Source organism: Alosa sapidissima, chromosome 8 (assembly GCF_018492685.1).
Source record: "Alosa sapidissima isolate fAloSap1 chromosome 8, fAloSap1.pri, whole genome shotgun sequence".
NCBI classification, from domain to species: Eukaryota; Metazoa; Chordata; class Actinopteri; order Clupeiformes; family Clupeidae; genus Alosa; species Alosa sapidissima.
In genome coordinates, this window is record NC_055964.1 from 4,606,215 (window position 1) to 4,631,835 (window position 25,621).

The window sequence follows — 25,621 nt, forward strand, 5'->3', positions numbered from 1 at the left end:
CAGAAGTTTTACGTCACAGCCAAAGGAGAGCAAATAATGGTTTGGCACTGTCCGTGCCACGGAGCAGCAGACAGGCTCCAGCGAGGATTGAACTCGCGACCCCTGGTTTACGAGACCAGTGCTCTTACCACTGAGCTATAGAGCCCTTGTGCATGAAAAAGTAGTCAGCGTTTGCTCCTCAAATGTTGCCTGTATGATAATTCTGTCCCTATTTCATGATGCAAAGAGAAATTGACGGGAAAAATAAAATCCTAGAAGCTGTCCACGCACCAAAGCTCCATCAACAAAGCATGTATTTTTTGTGCTGAATTTGCTGTGACTTTCTCGCTAATGTGCAGGTCACTTTAACGAACGCACACTTTATGGCAACCCTTGAAGTAACCACTCTTGTCAAAAGAAGGCTGTCAACAGCAGACGACCCAAGAAAAGTGGTTACCTTTGCTGTAAAAATGTTCCGCGGAGCTGAGGCTCCAGTGAGGATTGAACTCACGACCCCTGGTTTACAAGACCAGTGCTCTAACCACTGAGCTATGAAGCCACGAAACTGAAGATTTAGGGTCAAGAAATCTAGTGTGCCACATTTCATGTGGCTACTCGATACGGCGGCTGCATCGAAAAGCAGGACAGATCGGCGAGAGCAGTAAACGGAAGAAGATTTTCAGATGCGTGTTTTGCCGACCTTTACACAGAAGTTTTATGTCACAGCCAAAGGAGAACAAATAATGGTATGGCAGGGTCCGTGCCACGGACCAGCAGACAGGCTCCAGCGAGGATTGAACTCGCGACCCCTGGTTTACGAGACCAGTGCTCTTACCACTGAGCTATAGAGCCCTTGTGCATGAAAATGTAGTCAGCGTTTGCTCCTCAAATGTTGCCTGTATGATAATTCTGTCCCTATTTCATGATGCAAAGAGAAATTGACGGGAAAAATAAAATCCTAGAAGCTGTCCACGCACCAAAGCTCCATCAACAAAGCATGTATTTTTTGTGCTGAATTTGCTGTGACCTTCTCGCTAATGTGCAGGTCACTTTAACGAACGCACACTTTATGGCAACCCTTGAAGTAACCACTCTTGTCAAAAGAAGGCTGTCAACAGCAGACGACCCAAGAAAAGTGGTTACCTTTGCTGTAAAAATGTTCCGCGGAGCTGAGGCTCCAGTGAGGATTGAACTCGCGACACCTGGTTTACGAGACCAGTGCTCTTGCCACTGAGCTATGAAGCCACGAAACTGAAGATTTAGGGTCAAGAAATCTAGTGTGCCACATGGCTACTCGATATGGCGGCTGCATCGAAAAGCAGGACAGATCGGCGAGAGCAGTAAAGGGAAGAAGATTTTCAGATGCGTGTTTTGCCGACCTTTACACAGAAGTTTTACGTCACAGCCAAAGGAGAACAAATAATGGTATGGCAGTGTCTGTGCCACGGAGCAGCAGAAAGGCTCCAGCGAGGATTGAACTCGCGACCCCTGGTTTACGAGACCAGTGCTCTTACCACTGAGCTATAGAGCCCTTGTGCATGAAAAAGTAGTCAGCGTTTGCTCCTCAAATGTTGCCTGTATGATAATTCTGTCCCTATTTCATGATGCAAAGAGAAATTGACGGGAAAAATAAAATCCTAGCAGCTGTCCACGCACCAAAGCTCCATCAACAAAGCATGTATTTTTTGTGCTGAATTTGCTGTGACTTTCTCGCTAATGTGCAGGTCACTTTAACGAACGCACACTTTATGGCAACCCTTGAAGTAACCACTCTTGTCAAAAGAAGGCTGTCAACAGCAGACGACCCAAGAAAAGTGGTTACCTTTGCTGTAAAAATGTTCCGCGGAGCTGAGGCTCCAGTGAGGATTGAACTCACGATCCCTGGTTTACAAGACCAGTGCTCTAACCACTGAGCTATGAAGCCACGAAACTGAAGATTTAGGGTCAAGAAATCTAGTGTTCCACATTTCATGTGGCTACTCGATATGGCGGCTGCATCGAAAAGCAGGACAGATCGGCGAGAGCAGTAAACGGAAGAAGATTTTCAGATGCGTGTTTTGCCGACCTTTACACAGAAGTTTTATGTCACAGCCAAAGGAGAACAAATAATGGTATGGCAGGGTCCGTGCCACGGACCAGCAGACAGGCTCCAGCGAGGATTGAACTCGCGACCCCTGGTTTACGAGACCAGTGCTCTTACCACTGAGCTATAGAGCCCTTGTGCATGAAAATGTAGTCAGCGTTTGCTCCTCAAATGTTGCCTGTATGATAATTCTGTCCCTATTTTATGATGCAAAGAGAAATTGATGGGAAAAATAAAATCCTAGCAGCTGTCCACGCACCAAAGCTCCATCAACAAACCATGTATTTTTTGTGCTGAATTTGCTGTGACTTTCTCGCTAATGTGCAGGTCACTTTAACGAACGCACACTTTATGGCAACCCTTGAAGTAACCACTCTTGTCAAAAGAAGGCTGTCAACAGCAGACGACCCAAGAAAAGTGGTTACCTTTGCTGTAAAAATGTTCCGCAGAGCTGAGGCTCCAGTGAGGATTGAACTCACGACCCCTGGTTTACAAGACCAGTGCTCTAACCACTGAGCTATGAAGCCACGAAACTGAAGATTTAGGGTCAAGAAATCTAGTGTGCCACATTTCATGTGGCTACTCGATATGGCGGCTGCATCGAAAAGCAGGACAGATCGGCGAGAGCAGTAAACGGAAGAAGATTTTCAGATGCGTGTTTTGCCGACCTTTACACAGAAGTTTTACGTCACAGCCAAAGGAGAGCAAATAATGGTTTGGCACTGTCCGTGCCACGGAGCAGCAGACAGGCTCCAGCGAGGATTGAACTCGCGACCCCTGGTTTACGAGACCAGTGCTCTTACCACTGAGCTATAGAGCCCTTGTGCATGAAAAAGTAGTCAGCGTTTGCTCCTCAAATGTTGCCTGTATGATAATTCTGTCCCTATTTCATGATGCAAAGAGAAATTGACGGGAAAAATAAAATCCTAGAAGCTGTCCACGCACCAAAGCTCCATCAACAAACCATGTATTTTTTGTGCTGAATTTGCTGTGACTTTCTCGCTAATGTGCAGGTCACTTTAACGAACGCACTTTATGGCAACCCTTGAAGTAACCACTCTTGTCAAAAGAAGGCTGTCAACAGCAGACGACCCAAGAAAAGTGGTTACCTTTGCTGTAAAAATGTTCCGCAGAGCTGAGGCTCCAGTGAGGATTGAACTCACGACCCCTGGTTTACAAGACCAGTGCTCTATCCACTGAGCTATGAAGCCACGAAACTGAGGATTTAGGGTCAAGAAATCTAGTGTGCCACATTTCATGTGGCTACTCGATACGGCGGCTGCATCGAAAAGCAGGACAGATCGGCGAGAGCAGTAAACGGAAGAAGATTTTCAGATGCGTGTTTTGCCGACCTTTACACAGAAGTTTTATGTCACAGCCAAAGGAGAACAAATAATGGTATGGCAGGGTCCGTGCCACGGACCAGCAGACAGGCTCCAGCGAGGATTGAACTCGCGACCCCTGGTTTACGAGACCAGTGCTCTTACCACTGAGCTATAGAGCCCTTGTGCATGAAAATGTAGTCAGCGTTTGCTCCTCAAATGTTGCCTGTATGATAATTCTGTCCCTATTTCATGATGCAAAGAGAAATTGACGGGAAAAATAAAATCCTAGAAGCTGTCCACGCACCAAAGCTCCATCAACAAAGCATGTATTTTTTGTGCTGAATTTGCTGTGACCTTCTCGCTAATGTGCAGGTCACTTTAACGAACGCACACTTTATGGCAACCCTTGAAGTAACCACTCTTGTCAAAAGAAGGCTGTCAACAGCAGACGACCCAAGAAAAGTGGTTACCTTTGCTGTAAAAATGTTCCGCGGAGCTGAGGCTCCAGTGAGGATTGAACTCGCGACACCTGGTTTACGAGACCAGTGCTCTTGCCACTGAGCTATGAAGCCACGAAACTGAAGATTTAGGGTCAAGAAATCTAGTGTGCCACATGGCTACTCGATATGGCGGCTGCATCGAAAAGCAGGACAGATCGGCGAGAGCAGTAAAGGGAAGAAGATTTTCAGATGCGTGTTTTGCCGACCTTTACACAGAAGTTTTACGTCACAGCCAAAGGAGAACAAATAATGGTATGGCAGTGTCTGTGCCACGGAGCAGCAGAAAGGCTCCAGCGAGGATTGAACTCGCGACCCCTGGTTTACGAGACCAGTGCTCTTACCACTGAGCTATAGAGCCCTTGTGCATGAAAAAGTAGTCAGCGTTTGCTCCTCAAATGTTGCCTGTATGATAATTCTGTCCCTATTTCATGATGCAAAGAGAAATTGACGGGAAAAATAAAATCCTAGCAGCTGTCCACGCACCAAAGCTCCATCAACAAAGCATGTATTTTTTGTGCTGAATTTGCTGTGACTTTCTCGCTAATGTGCAGGTCACTTTAACGAACGCACACTTTATGGCAACCCTTGAAGTAACCACTCTTGTCAAAAGAAGGCTGTCAACAGCAGACGACCCAAGAAAAGTGGTTACCTTTGCTGTAAAAATGTTCCGCGGAGCTGAGGCTCCAGTGAGGATTGAACTCACGATCCCTGGTTTACAAGACCAGTGCTCTAACCACTGAGCTATGAAGCCACGAAACTGAAGATTTAGGGTCAAGAAATCTAGTGTTCCACATTTCATGTGGCTACTCGATATGGCGGCTGCATCGAAAAGCAGGACAGATCGGCGAGAGCAGTAAACGGAAGAAGATTTTCAGATGCGTGTTTTGCCGACCTTTACACAGAAGTTTTATGTCACAGCCAAAGGAGAACAAATAATGGTATGGCAGGGTCCGTGCCACGGACCAGCAGACAGGCTCCAGCGAGGATTGAACTCGCGACCCCTGGTTTACGAGACCAGTGCTCTTACCACTGAGCTATAGAGCCCTTGTGCATGAAAATGTAGTCAGCGTTTGCTCCTCAAATGTTGCCTGTATGATAATTCTGTCCCTATTTTATGATGCAAAGAGAAATTGATGGGAAAAATAAAATCCTAGCAGCTGTCCACGCACCAAAGCTCCATCAACAAACCATGTATTTTTTGTGCTGAATTTGCTGTGACTTTCTCGCTAATGTGCAGGTCACTTTAACGAACGCACACTTTATGGCAACCCTTGAAGTAACCACTCTTGTCAAAAGAAGGCTGTCAACAGCAGACGACCCAAGAAAAGTGGTTACCTTTGCTGTAAAAATGTTCCGCAGAGCTGAGGCTCCAGTGAGGATTGAACTCACGACCCCTGGTTTACAAGACCAGTGCTCTAACCACTGAGCTATGAAGCCACGAAACTGAAGATTTAGGGTCAAGAAATCTAGTGTGCCACATTTCATGTGGCTACTCGATATGGCGGCTGCATCGAAAAGCAGGACAGATCGGCGAGAGCAGTAAACGGAAGAAGATTTTCAGATGCGTGTTTTGCCGACCTTTACACAGAAGTTTTACGTCACAGCCAAAGGAGAGCAAATAATGGTTTGGCACTGTCCGTGCCACGGAGCAGCAGACAGGCTCCAGCGAGGATTGAACTCGCGACCCCTGGTTTACGAGACCAGTGCTCTTACCACTGAGCTATAGAGCCCTTGTGCATGAAAAAGTAGTCAGCGTTTGCTCCTCAAATGTTGCCTGTATGATAATTCTGTCCCTATTTCATGATGCAAAGAGAAATTGACGGGAAAAATAAAATCCTAGAAGCTGTCCACGCACCAAAGCTCCATCAACAAACCATGTATTTTTTGTGCTGAATTTGCTGTGACTTTCTCGCTAATGTGCAGGTCACTTTAACGAACGCACTTTATGGCAACCCTTGAAGTAACCACTCTTGTCAAAAGAAGGCTGTCAACAGCAGACGACCCAAGAAAAGTGGTTACCTTTGCTGTAAAAATGTTCCGCAGAGCTGAGGCTCCAGTGAGGATTGAACTCACGACCCCTGGTTTACAAGACCAGTGCTCTATCCACTGAGCTATGAAGCCACGAAACTGAGGATTTAGGGTCAAGAAATCTAGTGTGCCACATTTCATGTGGCTACTCGATACGGCGGCTGCATCGAAAAGCAGGACAGATCGGCGAGAGCAGTAAACGGAAGAAGATTTTCAGATGCGTGTTTTGCCGACCTTTACACAGAAGTTTTATGTCACAGCCAAAGGAGAACAAATAATGGTATGGCAGGGTCCGTGCCACGGACCAGCAGACAGGCTCCAGCGAGGATTGAACTCGCGACCCCTGGTTTACGAGACCAGTGCTCTTACCACTGAGCTATAGAGCCCTTGTGCATGAAAATGTAGTCAGCGTTTGCTCCTCAAATGTTGCCTGTATGATAATTCTGTCCCTATTTCATGATGCAAAGAGAAATTGACGGGAAAAATAAAATCCTAGAAGCTGTCCACGCACCAAAGCTCCATCAACAAAGCATGTATTTTTTGTGCTGAATTTGCTGTGACCTTCTCGCTAATGTGCAGGTCACTTTAACGAACGCACACTTTATGGCAACCCTTGAAGTAACCACTCTTGTCAAAAGAAGGCTGTCAACAGCAGACGACCCAAGAAAAGTGGTTACCTTTGCTGTAAAAATGTTCCGCGGAGCTGAGGCTCCAGTGAGGATTGAACTCGCGACACCTGGTTTACGAGACCAGTGCTCTTGCCACTGAGCTATGAAGCCACGAAACTGAAGATTTAGGGTCAAGAAATCTAGTGTGCCACATGGCTACTCGATATGGCGGCTGCATCGAAAAGCAGGACAGATCGGCGAGAGCAGTAAAGGGAAGAAGATTTTCAGATGCGTGTTTTGCCGACCTTTACACAGAAGTTTTACGTCACAGCCAAAGGAGAACAAATAATGGTATGGCAGTGTCTGTGCCACGGAGCAGCAGAAAGGCTCCAGCGAGGATTGAACTCGCGACCCCTGGTTTACGAGACCAGTGCTCTTACCACTGAGCTATAGAGCCCTTGTGCATGAAAAAGTAGTCAGCGTTTGCTCCTCAAATGTTGCCTGTATGATAATTCTGTCCCTATTTCATGATGCAAAGAGAAATTGACGGGAAAAATAAAATCCTAGCAGCTGTCCACGCACCAAAGCTCCATCAACAAAGCATGTATTTTTTGTGCTGAATTTGCTGTGACTTTCTCGCTAATGTGCAGGTCACTTTAACGAACGCACACTTTATGGCAACCCTTGAAGTAACCACTCTTGTCAAAAGAAGGCTGTCAACAGCAGACGACCCAAGAAAAGTGGTTACCTTTGCTGTAAAAATGTTCCGCGGAGCTGAGGCTCCAGTGAGGATTGAACTCACGATCCCTGGTTTACAAGACCAGTGCTCTAACCACTGAGCTATGAAGCCACGAAACTGAAGATTTAGGGTCAAGAAATCTAGTGTTCCACATTTCATGTGGCTACTCGATATGGCGGCTGCATCGAAAAGCAGGACAGATCGGCGAGAGCAGTAAACGGAAGAAGATTTTCAGATGCGTGTTTTGCCGACCTTTACACAGAAGTTTTATGTCACAGCCAAAGGAGAACAAATAATGGTATGGCAGGGTCCGTGCCACGGACCAGCAGACAGGCTCCAGCGAGGATTGAACTCGCGACCCCTGGTTTACGAGACCAGTGCTCTTACCACTGAGCTATAGAGCCCTTGTGCATGAAAATGTAGTCAGCGTTTGCTCCTCAAATGTTGCCTGTATGATAATTCTGTCCCTATTTTATGATGCAAAGAGAAATTGATGGGAAAAATAAAATCCTAGCAGCTGTCCACGCACCAAAGCTCCATCAACAAACCATGTATTTTTTGTGCTGAATTTGCTGTGACTTTCTCGCTAATGTGCAGGTCACTTTAACGAACGCACACTTTATGGCAACCCTTGAAGTAACCACTCTTGTCAAAAGAAGGCTGTCAACAGCAGACGACCCAAGAAAAGTGGTTACCTTTGCTGTAAAAATGTTCCGCAGAGCTGAGGCTCCAGTGAGGATTGAACTCACGACCCCTGGTTTACAAGACCAGTGCTCTAACCACTGAGCTATGAAGCCACGAAACTGAAGATTTAGGGTCAAGAAATCTAGTGTGCCACATTTCATGTGGCTACTCGATATGGCGGCTGCATCGAAAAGCAGGACAGATCGGCGAGAGCAGTAAACGGAAGAAGATTTTCAGATGCGTGTTTTGCCGACCTTTACACAGAAGTTTTACGTCACAGCCAAAGGAGAGCAAATAATGGTTTGGCACTGTCCGTGCCACGGAGCAGCAGACAGGCTCCAGCGAGGATTGAACTCGCGACCCCTGGTTTACGAGACCAGTGCTCTTACCACTGAGCTATAGAGCCCTTGTGCATGAAAAAGTAGTCAGCGTTTGCTCCTCAAATGTTGCCTGTATGATAATTCTGTCCCTATTTCATGATGCAAAGAGAAATTGACGGGAAAAATAAAATCCTAGAAGCTGTCCACGCACCAAAGCTCCATCAACAAACCATGTATTTTTTGTGCTGAATTTGCTGTGACTTTCTCGCTAATGTGCAGGTCACTTTAACGAACGCACTTTATGGCAACCCTTGAAGTAACCACTCTTGTCAAAAGAAGGCTGTCAACAGCAGACGACCCAAGAAAAGTGGTTACCTTTGCTGTAAAAATGTTCCGCAGAGCTGAGGCTCCAGTGAGGATTGAACTCACGACCCCTGGTTTACAAGACCAGTGCTCTATCCACTGAGCTATGAAGCCACGAAACTGAGGATTTAGGGTCAAGAAATCTAGTGTGCCACATTTCATGTGGCTACTCGATACGGCGGCTGCATCGAAAAGCAGGACAGATCGGCGAGAGCAGTAAACGGAAGAAGATTTTCAGATGCGTGTTTTGCCGACCTTTACACAGAAGTTTTATGTCACAGCCAAAGGAGAACAAATAATGGTATGGCAGGGTCCGTGCCACGGACCAGCAGACAGGCTCCAGCGAGGATTGAACTCGCGACCCCTGGTTTACGAGACCAGTGCTCTTACCACTGAGCTATAGAGCCCTTGTGCATGAAAATGTAGTCAGCGTTTGCTCCTCAAATGTTGCCTGTATGATAATTCTGTCCCTATTTCATGATGCAAAGAGAAATTGACGGGAAAAATAAAATCCTAGAAGCTGTCCACGCACCAAAGCTCCATCAACAAAGCATGTATTTTTTGTGCTGAATTTGCTGTGACCTTCTCGCTAATGTGCAGGTCACTTTAACGAACGCACACTTTATGGCAACCCTTGAAGTAACCACTCTTGTCAAAAGAAGGCTGTCAACAGCAGACGACCCAAGAAAAGTGGTTACCTTTGCTGTAAAAATGTTCCGCGGAGCTGAGGCTCCAGTGAGGATTGAACTCGCGACACCTGGTTTACGAGACCAGTGCTCTTGCCACTGAGCTATGAAGCCACGAAACTGAAGATTTAGGGTCAAGAAATCTAGTGTGCCACATGGCTACTCGATATGGCGGCTGCATCGAAAAGCAGGACAGATCGGCGAGAGCAGTAAAGGGAAGAAGATTTTCAGATGCGTGTTTTGCCGACCTTTACACAGAAGTTTTACGTCACAGCCAAAGGAGAACAAATAATGGTATGGCAGTGTCTGTGCCACGGAGCAGCAGAAAGGCTCCAGCGAGGATTGAACTCGCGACCCCTGGTTTACGAGACCAGTGCTCTTACCACTGAGCTATAGAGCCCTTGTGCATGAAAAAGTAGTCAGCGTTTGCTCCTCAAATGTTGCCTGTATGATAATTCTGTCCCTATTTCATGATGCAAAGAGAAATTGACGGGAAAAATAAAATCCTAGCAGCTGTCCACGCACCAAAGCTCCATCAACAAAGCATGTATTTTTTGTGCTGAATTTGCTGTGACTTTCTCGCTAATGTGCAGGTCACTTTAACGAACGCACACTTTATGGCAACCCTTGAAGTAACCACTCTTGTCAAAAGAAGGCTGTCAACAGCAGACGACCCAAGAAAAGTGGTTACCTTTGCTGTAAAAATGTTCCGCGGAGCTGAGGCTCCAGTGAGGATTGAACTCACGATCCCTGGTTTACAAGACCAGTGCTCTAACCACTGAGCTATGAAGCCACGAAACTGAAGATTTAGGGTCAAGAAATCTAGTGTTCCACATTTCATGTGGCTACTCGATATGGCGGCTGCATCGAAAAGCAGGACAGATCGGCGAGAGCAGTAAACGGAAGAAGATTTTCAGATGCGTGTTTTGCCGACCTTTACACAGAAGTTTTATGTCACAGCCAAAGGAGAACAAATAATGGTATGGCAGGGTCCGTGCCACGGACCAGCAGACAGGCTCCAGCGAGGATTGAACTCGCGACCCCTGGTTTACGAGACCAGTGCTCTTACCACTGAGCTATAGAGCCCTTGTGCATGAAAATGTAGTCAGCGTTTGCTCCTCAAATGTTGCCTGTATGATAATTCTGTCCCTATTTTATGATGCAAAGAGAAATTGACGGGAAAAATAAAATCCTAGCAGCTGTCCACGCACCAAAGCTCCATCAACAAACCATGTATTTTTTGTGCTGAATTTGCTGTGACTTTCTCGCTAATGTGCAGGTCACTTTAACGAACGCACACTTTATGGCAACCCTTGAAGTAACCACTCTTGTCAAAAGAAGGCTGTCAACAGCAGACGACCCAAGAAAAGTGGTTACCTTTGCTGTAAAAATGTTCCGCAGAGCTGAGGCTCCAGTGAGGATTGAACTCACGACCCCTGGTTTACAAGACCAGTGCTCTAACCACTGAGCTATGAAGCCACGAAACTGAAGATTTAGGGTCAAGAAATCTAGTGTGCCACATTTCATGTGGCTACTCGATATGGCGGCTGCATCGAAAAGCAGGACAGATCGGCGAGAGCAGTAAACGGAAGAAGATTTTCAGATGCGTGTTTTGCCGACCTTTACACAGAAGTTTTACGTCACAGCCAAAGGAGAGCAAATAATGGTTTGGCACTGTCCGTGCCACGGAGCAGCAGACAGGCTCCAGCGAGGATTGAACTCGCGACCCCTGGTTTACGAGACCAGTGCTCTTACCACTGAGCTATAGAGCCCTTGTGCATGAAAATGTAGTCAGCGTTTGCTCCTCAAATGTTGCCTGTATGATAATTCTGTCCCTATTTCATGATGCAAAGAGAAATTGACGGGAAAAATAAAATCCTAGAAGCTGTCCACGCACCAAAGCTCCATCAACAAAGCATGTATTTTTTGTGCTGAATTTGCTGTGACCTTCTCGCTAATGTGCAGGTCACTTTAACGAACGCACACTTTATGGCAACCCTTGAAGTAACCACTCTTGTCAAAAGAAGGCTGTCAACAGCAGACGACCCAAGAAAAGTGGTTACCTTTGCTGTAAAAATGTTCCGCGGAGCTGAGGCTCCAGTGAGGATTGAACTCGCGACACCTGGTTTACGAGACCAGTGCTCTTGCCACTGAGCTATGAAGCCACGAAACTGAAGATTTAGGGTCAAGAAATCTAGTGTGCCACATGGCTACTCGATATGGCGGCTGCATCGAAAAGCAGGACAGATCGGCGAGAGCAGTAAAGGGAAGAAGATTTTCAGATGCGTGTTTTGCCGACCTTTACACAGAAGTTTTACGTCACAGCCAAAGGAGAACAAATAATGGTATGGCAGTGTCTGTGCCACGGAGCAGCAGAAAGGCTCCAGCGAGAATTGAACTCGCGACCCCTGGTTTACGAGACCAGTGCTCTTACCACTGAGCTATAGAGCCCTTGTGCATGAAAAAGTAGTCAGCGTTTGCTCCTCAAATGTTGCCTGTATGATAATTCTGTCCCTATTTCATGATGCAAAGAGAAATTGACGGGAAAAATAAAATCCTAGCAGCTGTCCACGCACCAAAGCTCCATCAACAAAGCATGTATTTTTTGTGCTGAATTTGCTGTGACTTTCTCGCTAATGTGCAGGTCACTTTAACGAACGCACACTTTATGGCAACCCTTGAAGTAACCACTCTTGTCAAAAGAAGGCTGTCAACAGCAGACGACCCAAGAAAAGTGGTTACCTTTGCTGTAAAAATGTTCCGCGGAGCTGAGGCTCCAGTGAGGATTGAACTCACGACCCCTGGTTTACAAGACCAGTGCTCTAACCACTGAGCTATGAAGCCACGAAACTGAAGATTTAGGGTCAAGAAATCTAGTGTGCCACATTTCATGTGGCTACTCGATATGGTGGCTGCATCGAAAAGCAGGACAGATCGGCGAGAGCAGTAAACGGAAGAAGATTTTCAGATGCGTGTTTTGCCGACCTTTAGACAGAAGTTTTATGTCACAGCCAAAGGAGAACAAATAATGGTATGGCAGGGTCCGTGCCACGGACCAGCAGACAGGCTCCAGCGAGGATTGAACTCGCGACCCCTGGTTTACGAGACCAGTGCTCTTACCACTGAGCTATAGAGCCCTTGTGCATGAAAATGTAGTCAGCGTTTGCTCCTCAAATGTTGCCTGTATGATAATTCTGTCCCTATTTCATGATGCAAAGAGAAATTGACGGGAAAAATAAAATCCTAGCAGCTGTCCACGCACCAAAGCTCCATCAACAAAGCATGTATTTTTTGTGCTGAATTTGCTGTGACTTTCTCGCTAATGTGCAGGTCACTTTAACGAACGCACACTTTATGGCAACCCTTGAAGTAACCACTCTTGTCAAAAGAAGGCTGTCAACAGCAGACGACCCAAGAAAAGTGGTTACCTTTGCTGTAAAAATGTTCCGCGGAGCTGAGGCTCCAGTGAGGATTGAACTCACGACCCCTGGTTTACAAGACCAGTGCTCTAACCACTGAGCTATGAAGCCACGAAACTGAGGATTTAGGGTCAAGAAATCTAGTGTGCCACATTTCATGTGGCTACTCGATACGGCGGCTGCATCGAAAAGCAGGACAGATCGGCGAGAGCAGTAAACGGAAGAAGATTTTCAGATGCGTGTTTTGCCGACCTTTACACAGAAGTTTTACGTCACAGCCAAAGGAGAACAAATACTGGTTTGGCAGTGTCCGTGCCACGGAGCAGCGGACAGGCTCCAGCGAGGGTTGAACTCGCGACCCCTGGTTTACGAGACCAGTGCTCTTACCACTGAGCTATAGAGCCCTTGTGCATGAAAAAGTAGTCAGCGTTTGCTCCTCAAATGTTGCCTGTATGATAATTCTGTCCCTATTTCATGATGCAAAGAGAAATTGACGGGAAAAATAAAATCCTAGAAGCTGTCCACGCACCAAAGCTCCATCAACAAAGCATGTATTTTTTGTGCTGAATTTGCTGTGACCTTCTCGCTAATGTGCAGGTCACTTTAACGAACGCACACTTTATGGCAACCCTTGAAGTAACCACTCTTGTCAAAAGAAGGCTGTCAACAGCAGACGACCCAAGAAAAGTGGTTACCTTTGCTGTAAAAATGTTCCGCGGAGCTGAGGCTCCAGTGAGGATTGAACTCGCGACACCTGGTTTACGAGACCAGTGCTCTTGCCACTGAGCTATGAAGCCACGAAACTGAAGATTTAGGGTCAAGAAATCTAGTGTGCCACATGGCTACTCGATATGGCGGCTGCATCGAAAAGCAGGACAGATCGGCGAGAGCAGTAAAGGGAAGAAGATTTTCAGATGCGTGTTTTGCCGACCTTTACACAGAAGTTTTACGTCACAGCCAAAGGAGAACAAATAATGGTATGGCAGTGTCTGTGCCACGGAGCAGCAGAAAGGCTCCAGCGAGGATTGAACTCGCGACCCCTGGTTTACGAGACCAGTGCTCTTACCACTGAGCTATAGAGCCCTTGTGCATGAAAAAGTAGTCAGCGTTTGCTCCTCAAATGTTGCCTGTATGATAATTCTGTCCCTATTTCATGATGCAAAGAGAAATTGACGGGAAAAATAAAATCCTAGCAGCTGTCCACGCACCAAAGCTCCATCAACAAAGCATGTATTTTTTGTGCTGAATTTGCTGTGACTTTCTCGCTAATGTGCAGGTCACTTTAACGAACGCACACTTTATGGCAACCCTTGAAGTAACCACTCTTGTCAAAAGAAGGCTGTCAACAGCAGACGACCCAAGAAAAGTGGTTACCTTTGCTGTAAAAATGTTCCGCGGAGCTGAGGCTCCAGTGAGGATTGAACTCACGACCCCTGGTTTACAAGACCAGTGCTCTAACCACTGAGCTATGAAGCCACGAAACTGAAGATTTAGGGTCAAGAAATCTAGTGTGCCACATTTCATGTGGCTACTCGATATGGCGGCTGCATCGAAAAGCAGGACAGATCGGCGAGAGCAGTAAACGGAAGAAGATTTTCAGATGCGTGTTTTGCCGACCTTTACACAGAAGTTTTATGTCACAGCCAAAGGAGAACAAATAATGGTATGGCAGGGTCCGTGCCACGGACCAGCAGACAGGCTCCAGCGAGGATTGAACTCGCGACCCCTGGTTTACGAGACCAGTGCTCTTACCACTGAGCTATAGAGCCCTTGTGCATGAAAATGTAGTCAGCGTTTGCTCCTCAAATGTTGCCTGTATGATAATTCTGTCCCTATTTTATGATGCAAAGAGAAATTGACGGGAAAAATAAAATCCTAGCAGCTGTCCACGCACCAAAGCTCCATCAACAAACCATGTATTTTTTGTGCTGAATTTGCTGTGACTTTCTCGCTAATGTGCAGGTCACTTTAACGAACGCACACTTTATGGCAACCCTTGAAGTAACCACTCTTGTCAAAAGAAGGCTGTCAACAGCAGACGACCCAAGAAAAGTGGTTACCTTTGCTGTAAAAATGTTCCGCAGAGCTGAGGCTCCAGTGAGGATTGAACTCACGACCCCTGGTTTACAAGACCAGTGCTCTAACCACTGAGCTATGAAGCCACGAAACTGAAGATTTAGGGTCAAGAAATCTAGTGTGCCACATTTCATGTGGCTACTCGATATGGCGGCTGCATCGAAAAGCAGGACAGATCGGCGAGAGCAGTAAACGGAAGAAGATTTTCAGATGCGTGTTTTGCCGACCTTTACACAGAAGTTTTACGTCACAGCCAAAGGAGAGCAAATAATGGTTTGGCACTGTCCGTGCCACGGAGCAGCAGACAGGCTCCAGCGAGGATTGAACTCGCGACCCCTGGTTTACGAGACCAGTGCTCTTACCACTGAGCTATAGAGCCCTTGTGCATGAAAATGTAGTCAGCGTTTGCTCCTCAAATGTTGCCTGTATGATAATTCTGTCCCTATTTCATGATGCAAAGAGAAATTGACGGGAAAAATAAAATCCTAGAAGCTGTCCACGCACCAAAGCTCCATCAACAAAGCATGTATTTTTTGTGCTGAATTTGCTGTGACCTTCTCGCTAATGTGCAGGTCACTTTAACGAACGCACACTTTATGGCAACCCTTGAAGTAACCACTCTTGTCAAAAGAAGGCTGTCAACAGCAGACGACCCAAGAAAAGTGGTTACCTTTGCTGTAAAAATGTTCCGCGGAGCTGAGGCTCCAGTGAGGATTGAACTCGCGACACCTGGTTTACGAGACCAGTGCTCTTGCCACTGAGCTATGAAGCCACGAAACTGAAGATTTAGGGTCAAGAAATCTAGTGTGCCACATGGCTACTCGATATGGCGGCTGCATCGAAAAGCAGGACAGATCGGCGAGAGCAGTAAAGGGAAGAAGATTTTCAGATGCGTGTTTTGCCGACCTTTACACAGAAGTTTTACGTCACAGCCAAAGGAGAACAAATAATGGTATGGCAGTGTCTGTGCCACGGAGCAGCAGAAAGGCTCCAGCGAGAATTGAACTCGCGACCCCTGGTTTACGAGACCAGTGCTCTTACCACTGAGCTATAGAGCCCTTGTGCATGAAAAAGTAGTCAGCGTTTGCTCCTCAAATGTTGCCTGTATGATAATTCTGTCCCTATTTCATGATGCAAAGAGAAATTGACGGGAAAAATAAAATCCTAGCAGCTGTCCACGCACCAAAGCTCCATCAACAAAGCATGTATTTTTTGTGCTGAATTTGCTGTGACTTTCTCGCTAATGTGCAGGTCACTTTAACGAACGCACACTTTATGGCAACCCTTGAAGTAACCACTCTTGTCAAAAGAAGGCTGTCAACAGCAGACGACCCAAGAAAAGTGGTTACCTTTGCTGTAAAAATGTTCCGCGGAGCTGAGGCTCCAGTGAGGATTGAACTCACGACCCCTGGTTTACAAGACCAGTGCTCTAACCACTGAGCTATGAAGCCACGAAACTGAAGATTTAGGGTCAAGAAATCTAGTGTGCCACATTTCATGTGGCTACTCGATATGGTGGCTGCATCGAAAAGCAGGACAGATCGGCGAGAGCAGTAAACGGAAGAAGATTTTCAGATGCGTGTTTTGCCGACCTTTAGACAGAAGTTTTATGTCACAGCCAAAGGAGAACAAATAATGGTATGGCAGGGTCCGTGCCACGGACCAGCAGACAGGCTCCAGCGAGGATTGAACTCGCGACCCCTGGTTTACGAGACCAGTGCTCTTACCACTGAGCTATAGAGCCCTTGTGCATGAAAATGTAGTCAGCGTTTGCTCCTCAAATGTTGCCTGTATGATAATTCTGTCCCTATTTCATGATGCAAAGAGAAATTGACGGGAAAAATAAAATCCTAGCAGCTGTCCACGCACCAAAGCTCCATCAACAAAGCATGTATTTTTTGTGCTGAATTTGCTGTGACTTTCTCGCTAATGTGCAGGTCACTTTAACGAACGCACACTTTATGGCAACCCTTGAAGTAACCACTCTTGTCAAAAGAAGGCTGTCAACAGCAGACGACCCAAGAAAAGTGGTTACCTTTGCTGTAAAAATGTTCCGCGGAGCTGAGGCTCCAGTGAGGATTGAACTCACGACCCCTGGTTTACAAGACCAGTGCTCTAACCACTGAGCTATGAAGCCACGAAACTGAGGATTTAGGGTCAAGAAATCTAGTGTGCCACATTTCATGTGGCTACTCGATACGGCGGCTGCATCGAAAAGCAGGACAGATCGGCGAGAGCAGTAAACGGAAGAAGATTTTCAGATGCGTGTTTTGCCGACCTTTACACAGAAGTTTTACGTCACAGCCAAAGGAGAACAAATACTGGTTTGGCAGTGTCCGTGCCACGGAGCAGCGGACAGGCTCCAGCGAGGGTTGAACTCGCGACCCCTGGTTTACGAGACCAGTGCTCTTACCACTGAGCTATAGAGCCCTTGTGCATGAAAAAGTAGTCAGCGTTTGCTCCTCAAATGTTGCCTGTATGATAATTCTGTCCCTATTTCATGATGCAAAGAGAAATTGACGGGAAAAATAAAATCCTAGCAGCTGTCCACGCACCAAAGCTCCATCAACAAAGCATGTATTTTTTGTGCTGAATTTGCTGTGACTTTCTCGCTAATGTGCAGGTCACTTTAACGAACGCACACTTTATGGCAACCCTTGAAGTAACCACTCTTGTCAAAAGAAGGCTGTCAACAGCAGACGACCCAAGAAAAGTGGTTACCTTTGCTGTAAAAATGTTCCGCGGAGCTGAGGCTCCAGTGAGGATTGAACTCACGAGCCCTGGTTTACAAGACCAGTGCTCTAACCACTGAGCTATGAAGCCACGAAACTGAAGATTTAGGGTCAAGAAATCTAGTGTGCCACATTTCATGTGGCTACTCGATATGGCGGCTGCATCGAAAAGCAGGACAGATCGGCGAGAGCAGTAAACGGAAGAAGATTTTCAGATGCGTGTTTTGCCGACCTTTACACAGAAGTTTTATGTCACAGCCAAAGGAGAACAAATAATGGTATGGCAGGGTCCGTGCCACGGACCAGCAGACAGGCTCCAGCGAGGATTGAACTCGCGACCCCTGGTTTACGAGACCAGTGCTCTTACCACTGAGCTATAGAGCCCTTGTGCATGAAAATGTAGTCAGCGTTTGCTCCTCAAATGTTGCCTGTATGATAATTCTGTCCCTATTTTATGATGCAAAGAGAAATTGACGGGAAAAATAAAATCCTAGCAGCTGTCCACGCACCAAAGCTCCATCAACAAACCATGTATTTTTTGTGCTGAATTTGCTGTGACTTTCTCGCTAATGTGCAGGTCACTTTAACGAACGCACACTTTATGGCAACCCTTGAAGTAACCACTCTTGTCAAAAGAAGGCTGTCAACAGCAGACGACCCAAGAAAAGTGGTTACCTTTGCTGTAAAAATGTTCCGCAGAGCTGAGGCTCCAGTGAGGATTGAACTCACGACCCCTGGTTTACAAGACCAGTGCTCTATCCACTGAGCTATGAAGCCACGAAACTGAGGATTTAGGGTCAAGAAATCTAGTGTGCCACATTTCATGTGGCTACTCGATACGGCGGCTGCATCGAAAAGCAGGACAGATCGGCGAGAGCAGTAAACGGAAGAAGATTTTCAGATGCGTGTTTTGCCGACCTTTACACAGAAGTTTTATGTCACAGCCAAAGGAGAACAAATAATGGTATGGCAGGGTCCGTGCCACGGACCAGCAGACAGGCTCCAGCGAGGATTGAACTCGCGACCCCTGGTTTACGAGACCAGTGCTCTTACCACTGAGCTATAGAGCCCTTGTGCATGAAAATGTAGTCAGCGTTTGCTCCTCAAATGTTGCCTGTATGATAATTCTGTCCCTATTTCATGATGCAAAGAGAAATTGACGGGAAAAATAAAATCCTAGAAGCTGTCCACGCACCAAAGCTCCATCAACAAAGCATGTATTTTTTGTGCTGAATTTGCTGTGACCTTCTCGCTAATGTGCAGGTCACTTTAACGAACGCACACTTTATGGCAACCCTTGAAGTAACCACTCTTGTCAAAAGAAGGCTGTCAACAGCAGACGACCCAAGAAAAGTGGTTACCTTTGCTGTAAAAATGTTCCGCGGAGCTGAGGCTCCAGTGAGGATTGAACTCGCGACACCTGGTTTACGAGACCAGTGCTCTTGCCACTGAGCTATGAAGCCACGAAACTGAAGATTTAGGGTCAAGAAATCTAGTGTGCCACATGGCTACTCGATATGGCGGCTGCATCGAAAAGCAGGACAGATCGGCGAGAGCAGTAAAGGGAAGAAGATTTTCAGATGCGTGTTTTGCCGACCTTTACACAGAAGTTTTACGTCACAGCCAAAGGAGAACAAATAATGGTATGGCAGTGTCTGTGCCACGGAGCAGCAGAAAGGCTCCAGCGAGGATTGAACTCGCGACCCCTGGTTTACGAGACCAGTGCTCTTACCACTGAGCTATAGAGCCCTTGTGCATGAAAAAGTAGTCAGCGTTTGCTCCTCAAATGTTGCCTGTATGATAATTCTGTCCCTATTTCATGATGCAAAGAGAAATTGACGGGAAAAATAAAATCCTAGCAGCTGTCCACGCACCAAAGCTCCATCAACAAAGCATGTATTTTTTGTGCTGAATTTGCTGTGACTTTCTCGCTAATGTGCAGGTCACTTTAACGAACGCACACTTTATGGCAACCCTTGAAGTAACCACTCTTGTCAAAAGAAGGCTGTCAACAGCAGACGACCCAAGAAAAGTGGTTACCTTTGCTGTAAAAATGTTCCGCGGAGCTGAGGCTCCAGTGAGGATTGAACTCACGACCCCTGGTTTACAAGACCAGTGCTCTAACCACTGAGCTATGAAGCCACGAAACTGAAGATTTAGGGTCAAGAAATCTAGTGTGCCACATTTCATGTGGCTACTCGATATGGTGGCTGCATCGAAAAGCAGGACAGATCGGCGAGAGCAGTAAACGGAAGAAGATTTTCAGATGCGTGTTTTGCCGACCTTTAGACAGAAGTTTTATGTCACAGCCAAAGGAGAACAAATAATGGTATGGCAGGGTCCGTGCCACGGACCAGCAGACAGGCTCCAGCGAGGATTGAACTCGCGACCCCTGGTTTACGAGACCAGTGCTCTTACCACTGAGCTATAGAGCCCTTGTGCATGAAAATGTAGTCAGCGTTTGCTCCTCAAATGTTGCCTGTATGATAATTCTGTCCCTATTTCATGATGCAAAGAGAAATTGACGGGAAAAATAAAATCCTAGCAGCTGTCCACGCACCAAAGCTCCATCAACAAAGCATGTATTTTTTGTGCTGAATTTGCTGTGACTTTCTCGCTAATGTGCAGGTCACTTTAACGAACGCACACTTTATGGCAACCCTTGAAGTAACCACTCTTGTCAAAAGAAGGCTGTCAACAGCAGACGACCCAAGAAAAGTGGTTACCTTTGCTGTAAAAATGTTCCGCGGAGCTGAGGCTCCAGTGAGGATTGAACTCACGACCCCTGGTTTACAAGACCAGTGCTCTAACCACTGAGCTATGAAGCCACGAAACTGAAGATTTAGGGTCAAGAAATCTAGTGTGCCACATTTCATGTGGCTACTCGATATGGCGGCTGCATCGAAAAGCAGGACAGATCGGCGAGAGCAGTAAACGGAAGAAGATTTTCAGATGCGTGTTTTGCCGACCTTTACACAGAAGTTTTATGTCACAGCCAAAGGAGAACAAATAATGGTATGGCAGGGTCCGTGCCACGGACCAGCAGACAGGCTCCAGCGAGGATTGAACTCGCGACCCCTGGTTTACGAGACCAGTGCTCTTACCACTGAGCTATAGAGCCCTTGTGCATGAAAATGTAGTCAGCGTTTGCTCCTCAAATGTTGCCTGTATGATAATTCTGTCCCTATTTTATGATGCAAAGAGAAATTGACGGGAAAAATAAAATCCTAGCAGCTGTCCACGCACCAAAGCTCCATCAACAAAGCATGTATTTTTTGTGCTGAATTTGCTGTGACTTTCTCGCTAATGTGCAGGTCACTTTAACGAACGCACACTTTATGGCAACCCTTGAAGTAACCACTCTTGTCAAAAGAAGGCTGTCAACAGCAGACGACCCAAGAAAAGTGGTTACCTTTGCTGTAAAAATGTTCCGCAGAGCTGAGGCTCCAGTGAGGATTGAACTCACGACCCCTGGTTTACAAGACCAGTGCTCTATCCACTGAGCTATGAAGCCACGAAACTGAGGATTTAGGGTCAAGAAATCTAGTGTGCCACATTTCATGTGGCTACTCGATACGGCGGCTGCATCGAAAAGCAGGACAGATCGGCGAGAGCAGTAAACGGAAGAAGATTTTCAGATGCGTGTTTTGCCGACCTTTACACAGAAGTTTTATGTCACAGCCAAAGGAGAACAAATAATGGTATGGCAGGGTCCGTGCCACGGACCAGCAGACAGGCTCCAGCGAGGATTGAACTCGCGACCCCTGGTTTACGAGACCAGTGCTCTTACCACTGAGCTATAGAGCCCTTGTGCATGAAAATGTAGTCAGCGTTTGCTCCTCAAATGTTGCCTGTATGATAATTCTGTCCCTATTTCATGATGCAAAGAGAAATTGACGGGAAAAATAAAATCCTAGAAGCTGTCCACGCACCAAAGCTCCATCAACAAAGCATGTATTTTTTGTGCTGAATTTGCTGTGACCTTCTCGCTAATGTGCAGGTCACTTTAACGAACGCACACTTTATGGCAACCCTTGAAGTAACCACTCTTGTCAAAAGAAGGCTGTCAACAGCAGACGACCCAAGAAAAGTGGTTACCTTTGCTGTAAAAATGTTCCGCGGAGCTGAGGCTCCAGTGAGGATTGAACTCGCGACACCTGGTTTACGAGACCAGTGCTCTTGCCACTGAGCTATGAAGCCACGAAACTGAAGATTTAGGGTCAAGAAATCTAGTGTGCCACATGGCTACTCGATATGGCGGCTGCATCGAAAAGCAGGACAGATCGGCGAGAGCAGTAAAGGGAAGAAGATTTTCAGATGCGTGTTTTGCCGACCTTTACACAGAAGTTTTACGTCACAGCCAAAGGAGAACAAATAATGGTATGGCAGTGTCTGTGCCACGGAGCAGCAGAAAGGCTCCAGCGAGGATTGAACTCGCGACCCCTGGTTTACGAGACCAGTGCTCTTACCACTGAGCTATAGAGCCCTTGTGCATGAAAAAGTAGTCAGCGTTTGCTCCTCAAATGTTGCCTGTATGATAATTCTGTCCCTATTTCATGATGCAAAGAGAAATTGACGGGAAAAATAAAATCCTAGCAGCTGTCCACGCACCAAAGCTCCATCAACAAAGCATGTATTTTTTGTGCTGAATTTGCTGTGACTTTCTCGCTAATGTGCAGGTCACTTTAACGAACGCACACTTTATGGCAACCCTTGAAGTAACCACTCTTGTCAAAAGAAGGCTGTCAACAGCAGACGACCCAAGAAAAGTGGTTACCTTTGCTGTAAAAATGTTCCGCGGAGCTGAGGCTCCAGTGAGGATTGAACTCACGACCCCTGGTTTACAAGACCAGTGCTCTAACCACTGAGCTATGAAGCCACGAAACTGAAGATTTAGGGTCAAGAAATCTAGTGTGCCACATTTCATGTGGCTACTCGATATGGTGGCTGCATCGAAAAGCAGGACAGATCGGCGAGAGCAGTAAACGGAAGAAGATTTTCAGATGCGTGTTTTGCCGACCTTTAGACAGAAGTTTTATGTCACAGCCAAAGGAGAACAAATAATGGTATGGCAGGGTCCGTGCCACGGACCAGCAGACAGGCTCCAGCGAGGATTGAACTCGCGACCCCTGGTTTACGAGAGCAGTGCTCTTACCACTGAGCTATAGAGCCCTTGTGCATGAAAATGTAGTCAGCGTTTGCTCCTCAAATGTTGCCTGTATGATAATTCTGTCCCTATTTCATGATGCAAAGAGAAATTGACGGGAAAAATAAAATCCTAGCAGCTGTCCACGCACCAAAGCTCCATCAACAAAGCATGTATTTTTTGTGCTGAATTTGCTGTGACTTTCTCGCTAATGTGCAGGTCACTTTAACGAACGCACACTTTATGGCAACCCTTGAAGTAACCACTCTTGTCAAAAGAAGGCTGTCAACAGCAGACGACCCAAGAAAAGTGGTTACCTTTGCTGTAAAAATGTTCCGCGGAGCTGAGGCTCCAGTGAGGATTGAACTCACGACCCCTGGTTTACAAGACCAGTGCTCTAACCACTGAGCTATGAAGCCACGAAACTGAAGATTTAGGGTCAAGAAATCTAGTGTGCCACATTTCATGTGGCTACTCGATATGGCGGCTGCATCGAAAAGCAGGACAGATCGGCGAGAGCAGTAAACGGAAGAAGATTTTCAGATGCGTGTTTTGCCGACCTTTACACAGAAGTTTTATGTCACAGCCAAAGGAGAACAAATAATGGTATGGCAGGGTCCGTGCCACGGACCAGCAGACAGGCTCCAGCGAGGATTGAACTCGCGACCCCTGGTTTACGAGACCAGTGCTCTTACCACTGAGCTATAGAGCCCTTGTGCATGAAAATGTAGTCAGCGTTTGCTCCTCAAATGTTGCCTGTATGATAATTCTGTCCCTATTTTATGATGCAAAGAGAAATTGACGGGAAAAATAAAATCCTAGCAGCTGTCCACGCACCAAAGCTCCATCAACAAACCATGTATTTTTTGTGCTGAATTTGCTGTGACTTTCTCGCTAATGTGCAGGTCACTTTAACGAACGCACACTTTATGGCAACCCTTGAAGTAACCACTCTTGTCAAAAGAAGGCTGTCAACAGCAGACGACCCAAGAAAAGTGGTTACCTTTGCTGTAAAAATGTTCCGCAGAGCTGAGGCTCCAGTGAGGATTGAACTCACGACCCCTGGTTTACAAGACCAGTGCTCTAACCACTGAGCTATGAAGCCACGAAACTGAAGATTTAGGGTCAAGAAATCTAGTGTGCCACATTTCATGTGGCTACTCGATAAGGCGGCTGCATCGAAAAGCAGGACAGATCGGCGAGAGCAGTAAACGGAAGAAGATTTTCAGATGCGTGTTTTGCCGACCTTTACACAGAAGTTTTACGTCACAGCCAAAGGAGAGCAAATAACGGTTTGGCACTGTCCGTGCCACGGAGCAGCAGACAGGCTCCAGCGAGGATTGAACTCGCGACCCCTGGTTTACGAGACCAGTGCTCTTACCACTGAGCTATAGAGCCCTTGTGCATGAAAAAGTAGTCAGCGTTTGCTCCTCAAATGTTGCCTGTATGATAATTCTGTCCCTATTTCATGATGCAAAGAGAAATTGACGGGAAAAATAAAATCCTAGAAGCTGTCCACGCACCAAAGCTCCATCAACAAACCATGTATTTTTTGTGCTGAATTTGCTGTGACTTTCTCGCTAATGTGCAGGTCACTTTAACGAACGCACACTTTATGGCAACCCTTGAAGTAACCACTCTTGTCAAAAGAAGGCTGTCAACAGCAGACGACCCAAGAAAAGTGGTTACCTTTGCTGTAAAAATGTTCCGCAGAGCTGAGGCTCCAGTGAGGATTGAACTCACGACCCCTGGTTTACAAGACCAGTGCTCTATCCACTGAGCTATGAAGCCACGAAACTGAGGATTTAGGGTCAAGAAATCTAGTGTGCCACATTTCATGTGGCTACTCGATACGGCGGCTGCATCGAAAAGCAGGACAGATCGGCGAGAGCAGTAAACGGAAGAAGATTTTCAGATGCGTGTTTTGCCGACCTTTACACAGAAGTTTTATGTCACAGCCAAAGGAGAACAAATAATGGTATGGCAGGCTCCGTGCCACGGACCAGCAGACAGGCTCCAGCGAGGATTGAACTCGCGACCCCTGGTTTACGAGACCAGTGCTCTTACCACTGAGCTACAGAGCCCTTGTGCATGAAAATGTAGTCAGCGTTTGCTCCTCAAATGTTGCCTGTATGATAATTCTGTCCCTATTTCATGATGCAAAGAGAAATTGACGGGAAAAATAAAATCCTAGAAGCTGTCCACGCACCAAAGCTCCATCAACAAAGCATGTATTTTTTGTGCTGAATTTGCTGTGACCTTCTCGCTAATGTGCAGGTCACTTTAACGAACGCACACTTTATGGCAACCCTTGAAGTAACCACTCTTGTCAAAAGAAGGCTGTCAACAGCAGACGACCCAAGAAAAGTGGTTACCTTTGCTGTAAAAATGTTCCGCGGAGCTGAGGCTCCAGTGAGGATTGAACTCGCGACACCTGGTTTACGAGACCAGTGCTCTTGCCACTGAGCTATGAAGCCACGAAACTGAAGATTTAGGGTCAAGAAATCTAGTGTGCCACATGGCTACTCGATATGGCGGCTGCATCGAAAAGCAGGACAGATCGGCGAGAGCAGTAAAGGGAAGAAGATTTTCAGATGCGTGTTTTGCCGACCTTTACACAGAAGTTTTACGTCACAGCCAAAGGAGAACAAATAATGGTATGGCAGTGTCTGTGCCACGGAGCAGCAGAAAGGCTCCAGCGAGGATTGAACTCGCGACCCCTGGTTTACGAGACCAGTGCTCTTACCACTGAGCTATAGAGCCCTTGTGCATGAAAAAGTAGTCAGCGTTTGCTCCTCAAATGTTGCCTGTATGATAATTCTGTCCCTATTTCATGATGCAAAGAGAAATTGACGGGAAAAATAAAATCCTAGCAGCTGTCCACGCACCAAAGCTCCATCAACAAAGCATGTATTTTTTGTGCTGAATTTGCT

The 25,621-nt window shown here is 46.5% G+C and overlaps 75 non-coding genes across 75 annotated transcripts; all 75 read right to left on the bottom strand.

Moving 5' to 3' along the window:
• Window positions 1–72: 72 nt before the first annotated feature.
• On the bottom strand, window positions 73–145 carry trnat-cgu. Its single transcript has one exon. It is a non-coding gene; the product is annotated as a tRNA-Thr (tRNA).
• Window positions 146–465: 320 nt separating this feature from the next.
• On the bottom strand, window positions 466–538 carry trnat-ugu. Its single transcript has one exon. It is a non-coding gene; the product is annotated as a tRNA-Thr (tRNA).
• A 220-nt stretch (window positions 539–758) lies between these two features.
• trnat-cgu lies at window positions 759–831 on the bottom strand. The gene has a single exon. It is a non-coding gene; the product is annotated as a tRNA-Thr (tRNA).
• Window positions 832–1,151: 320 nt separating this feature from the next.
• On the bottom strand, window positions 1,152–1,224 carry trnat-cgu. Its single transcript has one exon. It is a non-coding gene; the product is annotated as a tRNA-Thr (tRNA).
• Window positions 1,225–1,437: 213 nt separating this feature from the next.
• On the bottom strand, window positions 1,438–1,510 carry trnat-cgu. The gene has a single exon. It is a non-coding gene; the product is annotated as a tRNA-Thr (tRNA).
• Window positions 1,511–1,830: 320 nt separating this feature from the next.
• Window positions 1,831–1,903, bottom strand: trnat-ugu. The gene has a single exon. It is a non-coding gene; the product is annotated as a tRNA-Thr (tRNA).
• Window positions 1,904–2,123: 220 nt separating this feature from the next.
• Window positions 2,124–2,196, bottom strand: trnat-cgu. The gene has a single exon. It is a non-coding gene; the product is annotated as a tRNA-Thr (tRNA).
• A 320-nt stretch (window positions 2,197–2,516) lies between these two features.
• On the bottom strand, window positions 2,517–2,589 carry trnat-ugu. The gene has a single exon. It is a non-coding gene; the product is annotated as a tRNA-Thr (tRNA).
• Window positions 2,590–2,809: 220 nt separating this feature from the next.
• Window positions 2,810–2,882, bottom strand: trnat-cgu. The gene has a single exon. It is a non-coding gene; the product is annotated as a tRNA-Thr (tRNA).
• Window positions 2,883–3,200: 318 nt separating this feature from the next.
• On the bottom strand, window positions 3,201–3,273 carry trnat-ugu. The gene has a single exon. It is a non-coding gene; the product is annotated as a tRNA-Thr (tRNA).
• A 220-nt stretch (window positions 3,274–3,493) lies between these two features.
• Window positions 3,494–3,566, bottom strand: trnat-cgu. The gene has a single exon. It is a non-coding gene; the product is annotated as a tRNA-Thr (tRNA).
• Window positions 3,567–3,886: 320 nt separating this feature from the next.
• Window positions 3,887–3,959, bottom strand: trnat-cgu. The gene has a single exon. It is a non-coding gene; the product is annotated as a tRNA-Thr (tRNA).
• Window positions 3,960–4,172: 213 nt separating this feature from the next.
• trnat-cgu lies at window positions 4,173–4,245 on the bottom strand. The gene has a single exon. It is a non-coding gene; the product is annotated as a tRNA-Thr (tRNA).
• A 320-nt stretch (window positions 4,246–4,565) lies between these two features.
• Window positions 4,566–4,638, bottom strand: trnat-ugu. The gene has a single exon. It is a non-coding gene; the product is annotated as a tRNA-Thr (tRNA).
• Window positions 4,639–4,858: 220 nt separating this feature from the next.
• On the bottom strand, window positions 4,859–4,931 carry trnat-cgu. The gene has a single exon. It is a non-coding gene; the product is annotated as a tRNA-Thr (tRNA).
• A 320-nt stretch (window positions 4,932–5,251) lies between these two features.
• On the bottom strand, window positions 5,252–5,324 carry trnat-ugu. Its single transcript has one exon. It is a non-coding gene; the product is annotated as a tRNA-Thr (tRNA).
• A 220-nt stretch (window positions 5,325–5,544) lies between these two features.
• On the bottom strand, window positions 5,545–5,617 carry trnat-cgu. The gene has a single exon. It is a non-coding gene; the product is annotated as a tRNA-Thr (tRNA).
• Window positions 5,618–5,935: 318 nt separating this feature from the next.
• On the bottom strand, window positions 5,936–6,008 carry trnat-ugu. The gene has a single exon. It is a non-coding gene; the product is annotated as a tRNA-Thr (tRNA).
• Window positions 6,009–6,228: 220 nt separating this feature from the next.
• Window positions 6,229–6,301, bottom strand: trnat-cgu. Its single transcript has one exon. It is a non-coding gene; the product is annotated as a tRNA-Thr (tRNA).
• A 320-nt stretch (window positions 6,302–6,621) lies between these two features.
• On the bottom strand, window positions 6,622–6,694 carry trnat-cgu. Its single transcript has one exon. It is a non-coding gene; the product is annotated as a tRNA-Thr (tRNA).
• A 213-nt stretch (window positions 6,695–6,907) lies between these two features.
• On the bottom strand, window positions 6,908–6,980 carry trnat-cgu. Its single transcript has one exon. It is a non-coding gene; the product is annotated as a tRNA-Thr (tRNA).
• A 320-nt stretch (window positions 6,981–7,300) lies between these two features.
• trnat-ugu lies at window positions 7,301–7,373 on the bottom strand. The gene has a single exon. It is a non-coding gene; the product is annotated as a tRNA-Thr (tRNA).
• Window positions 7,374–7,593: 220 nt separating this feature from the next.
• On the bottom strand, window positions 7,594–7,666 carry trnat-cgu. Its single transcript has one exon. It is a non-coding gene; the product is annotated as a tRNA-Thr (tRNA).
• Window positions 7,667–7,986: 320 nt separating this feature from the next.
• Window positions 7,987–8,059, bottom strand: trnat-ugu. Its single transcript has one exon. It is a non-coding gene; the product is annotated as a tRNA-Thr (tRNA).
• A 220-nt stretch (window positions 8,060–8,279) lies between these two features.
• trnat-cgu lies at window positions 8,280–8,352 on the bottom strand. The gene has a single exon. It is a non-coding gene; the product is annotated as a tRNA-Thr (tRNA).
• A 318-nt stretch (window positions 8,353–8,670) lies between these two features.
• On the bottom strand, window positions 8,671–8,743 carry trnat-ugu. Its single transcript has one exon. It is a non-coding gene; the product is annotated as a tRNA-Thr (tRNA).
• Window positions 8,744–8,963: 220 nt separating this feature from the next.
• trnat-cgu lies at window positions 8,964–9,036 on the bottom strand. Its single transcript has one exon. It is a non-coding gene; the product is annotated as a tRNA-Thr (tRNA).
• Window positions 9,037–9,356: 320 nt separating this feature from the next.
• Window positions 9,357–9,429, bottom strand: trnat-cgu. The gene has a single exon. It is a non-coding gene; the product is annotated as a tRNA-Thr (tRNA).
• Window positions 9,430–9,642: 213 nt separating this feature from the next.
• trnat-cgu lies at window positions 9,643–9,715 on the bottom strand. Its single transcript has one exon. It is a non-coding gene; the product is annotated as a tRNA-Thr (tRNA).
• Window positions 9,716–10,035: 320 nt separating this feature from the next.
• Window positions 10,036–10,108, bottom strand: trnat-ugu. The gene has a single exon. It is a non-coding gene; the product is annotated as a tRNA-Thr (tRNA).
• A 220-nt stretch (window positions 10,109–10,328) lies between these two features.
• Window positions 10,329–10,401, bottom strand: trnat-cgu. The gene has a single exon. It is a non-coding gene; the product is annotated as a tRNA-Thr (tRNA).
• A 320-nt stretch (window positions 10,402–10,721) lies between these two features.
• trnat-ugu lies at window positions 10,722–10,794 on the bottom strand. The gene has a single exon. It is a non-coding gene; the product is annotated as a tRNA-Thr (tRNA).
• A 220-nt stretch (window positions 10,795–11,014) lies between these two features.
• On the bottom strand, window positions 11,015–11,087 carry trnat-cgu. Its single transcript has one exon. It is a non-coding gene; the product is annotated as a tRNA-Thr (tRNA).
• A 320-nt stretch (window positions 11,088–11,407) lies between these two features.
• On the bottom strand, window positions 11,408–11,480 carry trnat-cgu. The gene has a single exon. It is a non-coding gene; the product is annotated as a tRNA-Thr (tRNA).
• A 213-nt stretch (window positions 11,481–11,693) lies between these two features.
• Window positions 11,694–11,766, bottom strand: trnat-cgu. Its single transcript has one exon. It is a non-coding gene; the product is annotated as a tRNA-Thr (tRNA).
• A 320-nt stretch (window positions 11,767–12,086) lies between these two features.
• Window positions 12,087–12,159, bottom strand: trnat-ugu. The gene has a single exon. It is a non-coding gene; the product is annotated as a tRNA-Thr (tRNA).
• Window positions 12,160–12,379: 220 nt separating this feature from the next.
• trnat-cgu lies at window positions 12,380–12,452 on the bottom strand. The gene has a single exon. It is a non-coding gene; the product is annotated as a tRNA-Thr (tRNA).
• Window positions 12,453–12,772: 320 nt separating this feature from the next.
• Window positions 12,773–12,845, bottom strand: trnat-ugu. The gene has a single exon. It is a non-coding gene; the product is annotated as a tRNA-Thr (tRNA).
• A 220-nt stretch (window positions 12,846–13,065) lies between these two features.
• trnat-cgu lies at window positions 13,066–13,138 on the bottom strand. The gene has a single exon. It is a non-coding gene; the product is annotated as a tRNA-Thr (tRNA).
• Window positions 13,139–13,458: 320 nt separating this feature from the next.
• Window positions 13,459–13,531, bottom strand: trnat-cgu. The gene has a single exon. It is a non-coding gene; the product is annotated as a tRNA-Thr (tRNA).
• Window positions 13,532–13,744: 213 nt separating this feature from the next.
• Window positions 13,745–13,817, bottom strand: trnat-cgu. The gene has a single exon. It is a non-coding gene; the product is annotated as a tRNA-Thr (tRNA).
• A 320-nt stretch (window positions 13,818–14,137) lies between these two features.
• On the bottom strand, window positions 14,138–14,210 carry trnat-ugu. Its single transcript has one exon. It is a non-coding gene; the product is annotated as a tRNA-Thr (tRNA).
• A 220-nt stretch (window positions 14,211–14,430) lies between these two features.
• Window positions 14,431–14,503, bottom strand: trnat-cgu. Its single transcript has one exon. It is a non-coding gene; the product is annotated as a tRNA-Thr (tRNA).
• Window positions 14,504–14,823: 320 nt separating this feature from the next.
• trnat-ugu lies at window positions 14,824–14,896 on the bottom strand. The gene has a single exon. It is a non-coding gene; the product is annotated as a tRNA-Thr (tRNA).
• Window positions 14,897–15,116: 220 nt separating this feature from the next.
• Window positions 15,117–15,189, bottom strand: trnat-cgu. Its single transcript has one exon. It is a non-coding gene; the product is annotated as a tRNA-Thr (tRNA).
• Window positions 15,190–15,509: 320 nt separating this feature from the next.
• trnat-cgu lies at window positions 15,510–15,582 on the bottom strand. Its single transcript has one exon. It is a non-coding gene; the product is annotated as a tRNA-Thr (tRNA).
• A 213-nt stretch (window positions 15,583–15,795) lies between these two features.
• trnat-cgu lies at window positions 15,796–15,868 on the bottom strand. Its single transcript has one exon. It is a non-coding gene; the product is annotated as a tRNA-Thr (tRNA).
• Window positions 15,869–16,188: 320 nt separating this feature from the next.
• trnat-ugu lies at window positions 16,189–16,261 on the bottom strand. Its single transcript has one exon. It is a non-coding gene; the product is annotated as a tRNA-Thr (tRNA).
• Window positions 16,262–16,481: 220 nt separating this feature from the next.
• On the bottom strand, window positions 16,482–16,554 carry trnat-cgu. Its single transcript has one exon. It is a non-coding gene; the product is annotated as a tRNA-Thr (tRNA).
• Window positions 16,555–16,874: 320 nt separating this feature from the next.
• trnat-ugu lies at window positions 16,875–16,947 on the bottom strand. Its single transcript has one exon. It is a non-coding gene; the product is annotated as a tRNA-Thr (tRNA).
• A 220-nt stretch (window positions 16,948–17,167) lies between these two features.
• Window positions 17,168–17,240, bottom strand: trnat-cgu. The gene has a single exon. It is a non-coding gene; the product is annotated as a tRNA-Thr (tRNA).
• A 320-nt stretch (window positions 17,241–17,560) lies between these two features.
• trnat-ugu lies at window positions 17,561–17,633 on the bottom strand. The gene has a single exon. It is a non-coding gene; the product is annotated as a tRNA-Thr (tRNA).
• A 220-nt stretch (window positions 17,634–17,853) lies between these two features.
• On the bottom strand, window positions 17,854–17,926 carry trnat-cgu. The gene has a single exon. It is a non-coding gene; the product is annotated as a tRNA-Thr (tRNA).
• A 320-nt stretch (window positions 17,927–18,246) lies between these two features.
• trnat-ugu lies at window positions 18,247–18,319 on the bottom strand. The gene has a single exon. It is a non-coding gene; the product is annotated as a tRNA-Thr (tRNA).
• A 220-nt stretch (window positions 18,320–18,539) lies between these two features.
• trnat-cgu lies at window positions 18,540–18,612 on the bottom strand. The gene has a single exon. It is a non-coding gene; the product is annotated as a tRNA-Thr (tRNA).
• Window positions 18,613–18,932: 320 nt separating this feature from the next.
• On the bottom strand, window positions 18,933–19,005 carry trnat-cgu. The gene has a single exon. It is a non-coding gene; the product is annotated as a tRNA-Thr (tRNA).
• A 213-nt stretch (window positions 19,006–19,218) lies between these two features.
• trnat-cgu lies at window positions 19,219–19,291 on the bottom strand. The gene has a single exon. It is a non-coding gene; the product is annotated as a tRNA-Thr (tRNA).
• Window positions 19,292–19,611: 320 nt separating this feature from the next.
• trnat-ugu lies at window positions 19,612–19,684 on the bottom strand. Its single transcript has one exon. It is a non-coding gene; the product is annotated as a tRNA-Thr (tRNA).
• A 220-nt stretch (window positions 19,685–19,904) lies between these two features.
• Window positions 19,905–19,977, bottom strand: trnat-cgu. The gene has a single exon. It is a non-coding gene; the product is annotated as a tRNA-Thr (tRNA).
• A 320-nt stretch (window positions 19,978–20,297) lies between these two features.
• trnat-ugu lies at window positions 20,298–20,370 on the bottom strand. Its single transcript has one exon. It is a non-coding gene; the product is annotated as a tRNA-Thr (tRNA).
• Window positions 20,371–20,590: 220 nt separating this feature from the next.
• On the bottom strand, window positions 20,591–20,663 carry trnat-cgu. Its single transcript has one exon. It is a non-coding gene; the product is annotated as a tRNA-Thr (tRNA).
• A 320-nt stretch (window positions 20,664–20,983) lies between these two features.
• trnat-ugu lies at window positions 20,984–21,056 on the bottom strand. The gene has a single exon. It is a non-coding gene; the product is annotated as a tRNA-Thr (tRNA).
• Window positions 21,057–21,276: 220 nt separating this feature from the next.
• trnat-cgu lies at window positions 21,277–21,349 on the bottom strand. Its single transcript has one exon. It is a non-coding gene; the product is annotated as a tRNA-Thr (tRNA).
• A 320-nt stretch (window positions 21,350–21,669) lies between these two features.
• On the bottom strand, window positions 21,670–21,742 carry trnat-cgu. Its single transcript has one exon. It is a non-coding gene; the product is annotated as a tRNA-Thr (tRNA).
• A 213-nt stretch (window positions 21,743–21,955) lies between these two features.
• Window positions 21,956–22,028, bottom strand: trnat-cgu. The gene has a single exon. It is a non-coding gene; the product is annotated as a tRNA-Thr (tRNA).
• A 320-nt stretch (window positions 22,029–22,348) lies between these two features.
• On the bottom strand, window positions 22,349–22,421 carry trnat-ugu. Its single transcript has one exon. It is a non-coding gene; the product is annotated as a tRNA-Thr (tRNA).
• Window positions 22,422–22,641: 220 nt separating this feature from the next.
• On the bottom strand, window positions 22,642–22,714 carry trnat-cgu. Its single transcript has one exon. It is a non-coding gene; the product is annotated as a tRNA-Thr (tRNA).
• Window positions 22,715–23,034: 320 nt separating this feature from the next.
• On the bottom strand, window positions 23,035–23,107 carry trnat-ugu. The gene has a single exon. It is a non-coding gene; the product is annotated as a tRNA-Thr (tRNA).
• A 220-nt stretch (window positions 23,108–23,327) lies between these two features.
• trnat-cgu lies at window positions 23,328–23,400 on the bottom strand. Its single transcript has one exon. It is a non-coding gene; the product is annotated as a tRNA-Thr (tRNA).
• A 320-nt stretch (window positions 23,401–23,720) lies between these two features.
• On the bottom strand, window positions 23,721–23,793 carry trnat-ugu. Its single transcript has one exon. It is a non-coding gene; the product is annotated as a tRNA-Thr (tRNA).
• Window positions 23,794–24,013: 220 nt separating this feature from the next.
• trnat-cgu lies at window positions 24,014–24,086 on the bottom strand. Its single transcript has one exon. It is a non-coding gene; the product is annotated as a tRNA-Thr (tRNA).
• Window positions 24,087–24,406: 320 nt separating this feature from the next.
• On the bottom strand, window positions 24,407–24,479 carry trnat-ugu. The gene has a single exon. It is a non-coding gene; the product is annotated as a tRNA-Thr (tRNA).
• Window positions 24,480–24,699: 220 nt separating this feature from the next.
• trnat-cgu lies at window positions 24,700–24,772 on the bottom strand. The gene has a single exon. It is a non-coding gene; the product is annotated as a tRNA-Thr (tRNA).
• A 320-nt stretch (window positions 24,773–25,092) lies between these two features.
• On the bottom strand, window positions 25,093–25,165 carry trnat-cgu. The gene has a single exon. It is a non-coding gene; the product is annotated as a tRNA-Thr (tRNA).
• A 213-nt stretch (window positions 25,166–25,378) lies between these two features.
• Window positions 25,379–25,451, bottom strand: trnat-cgu. The gene has a single exon. It is a non-coding gene; the product is annotated as a tRNA-Thr (tRNA).
• Window positions 25,452–25,621: the final 170 nt, after the last annotated feature.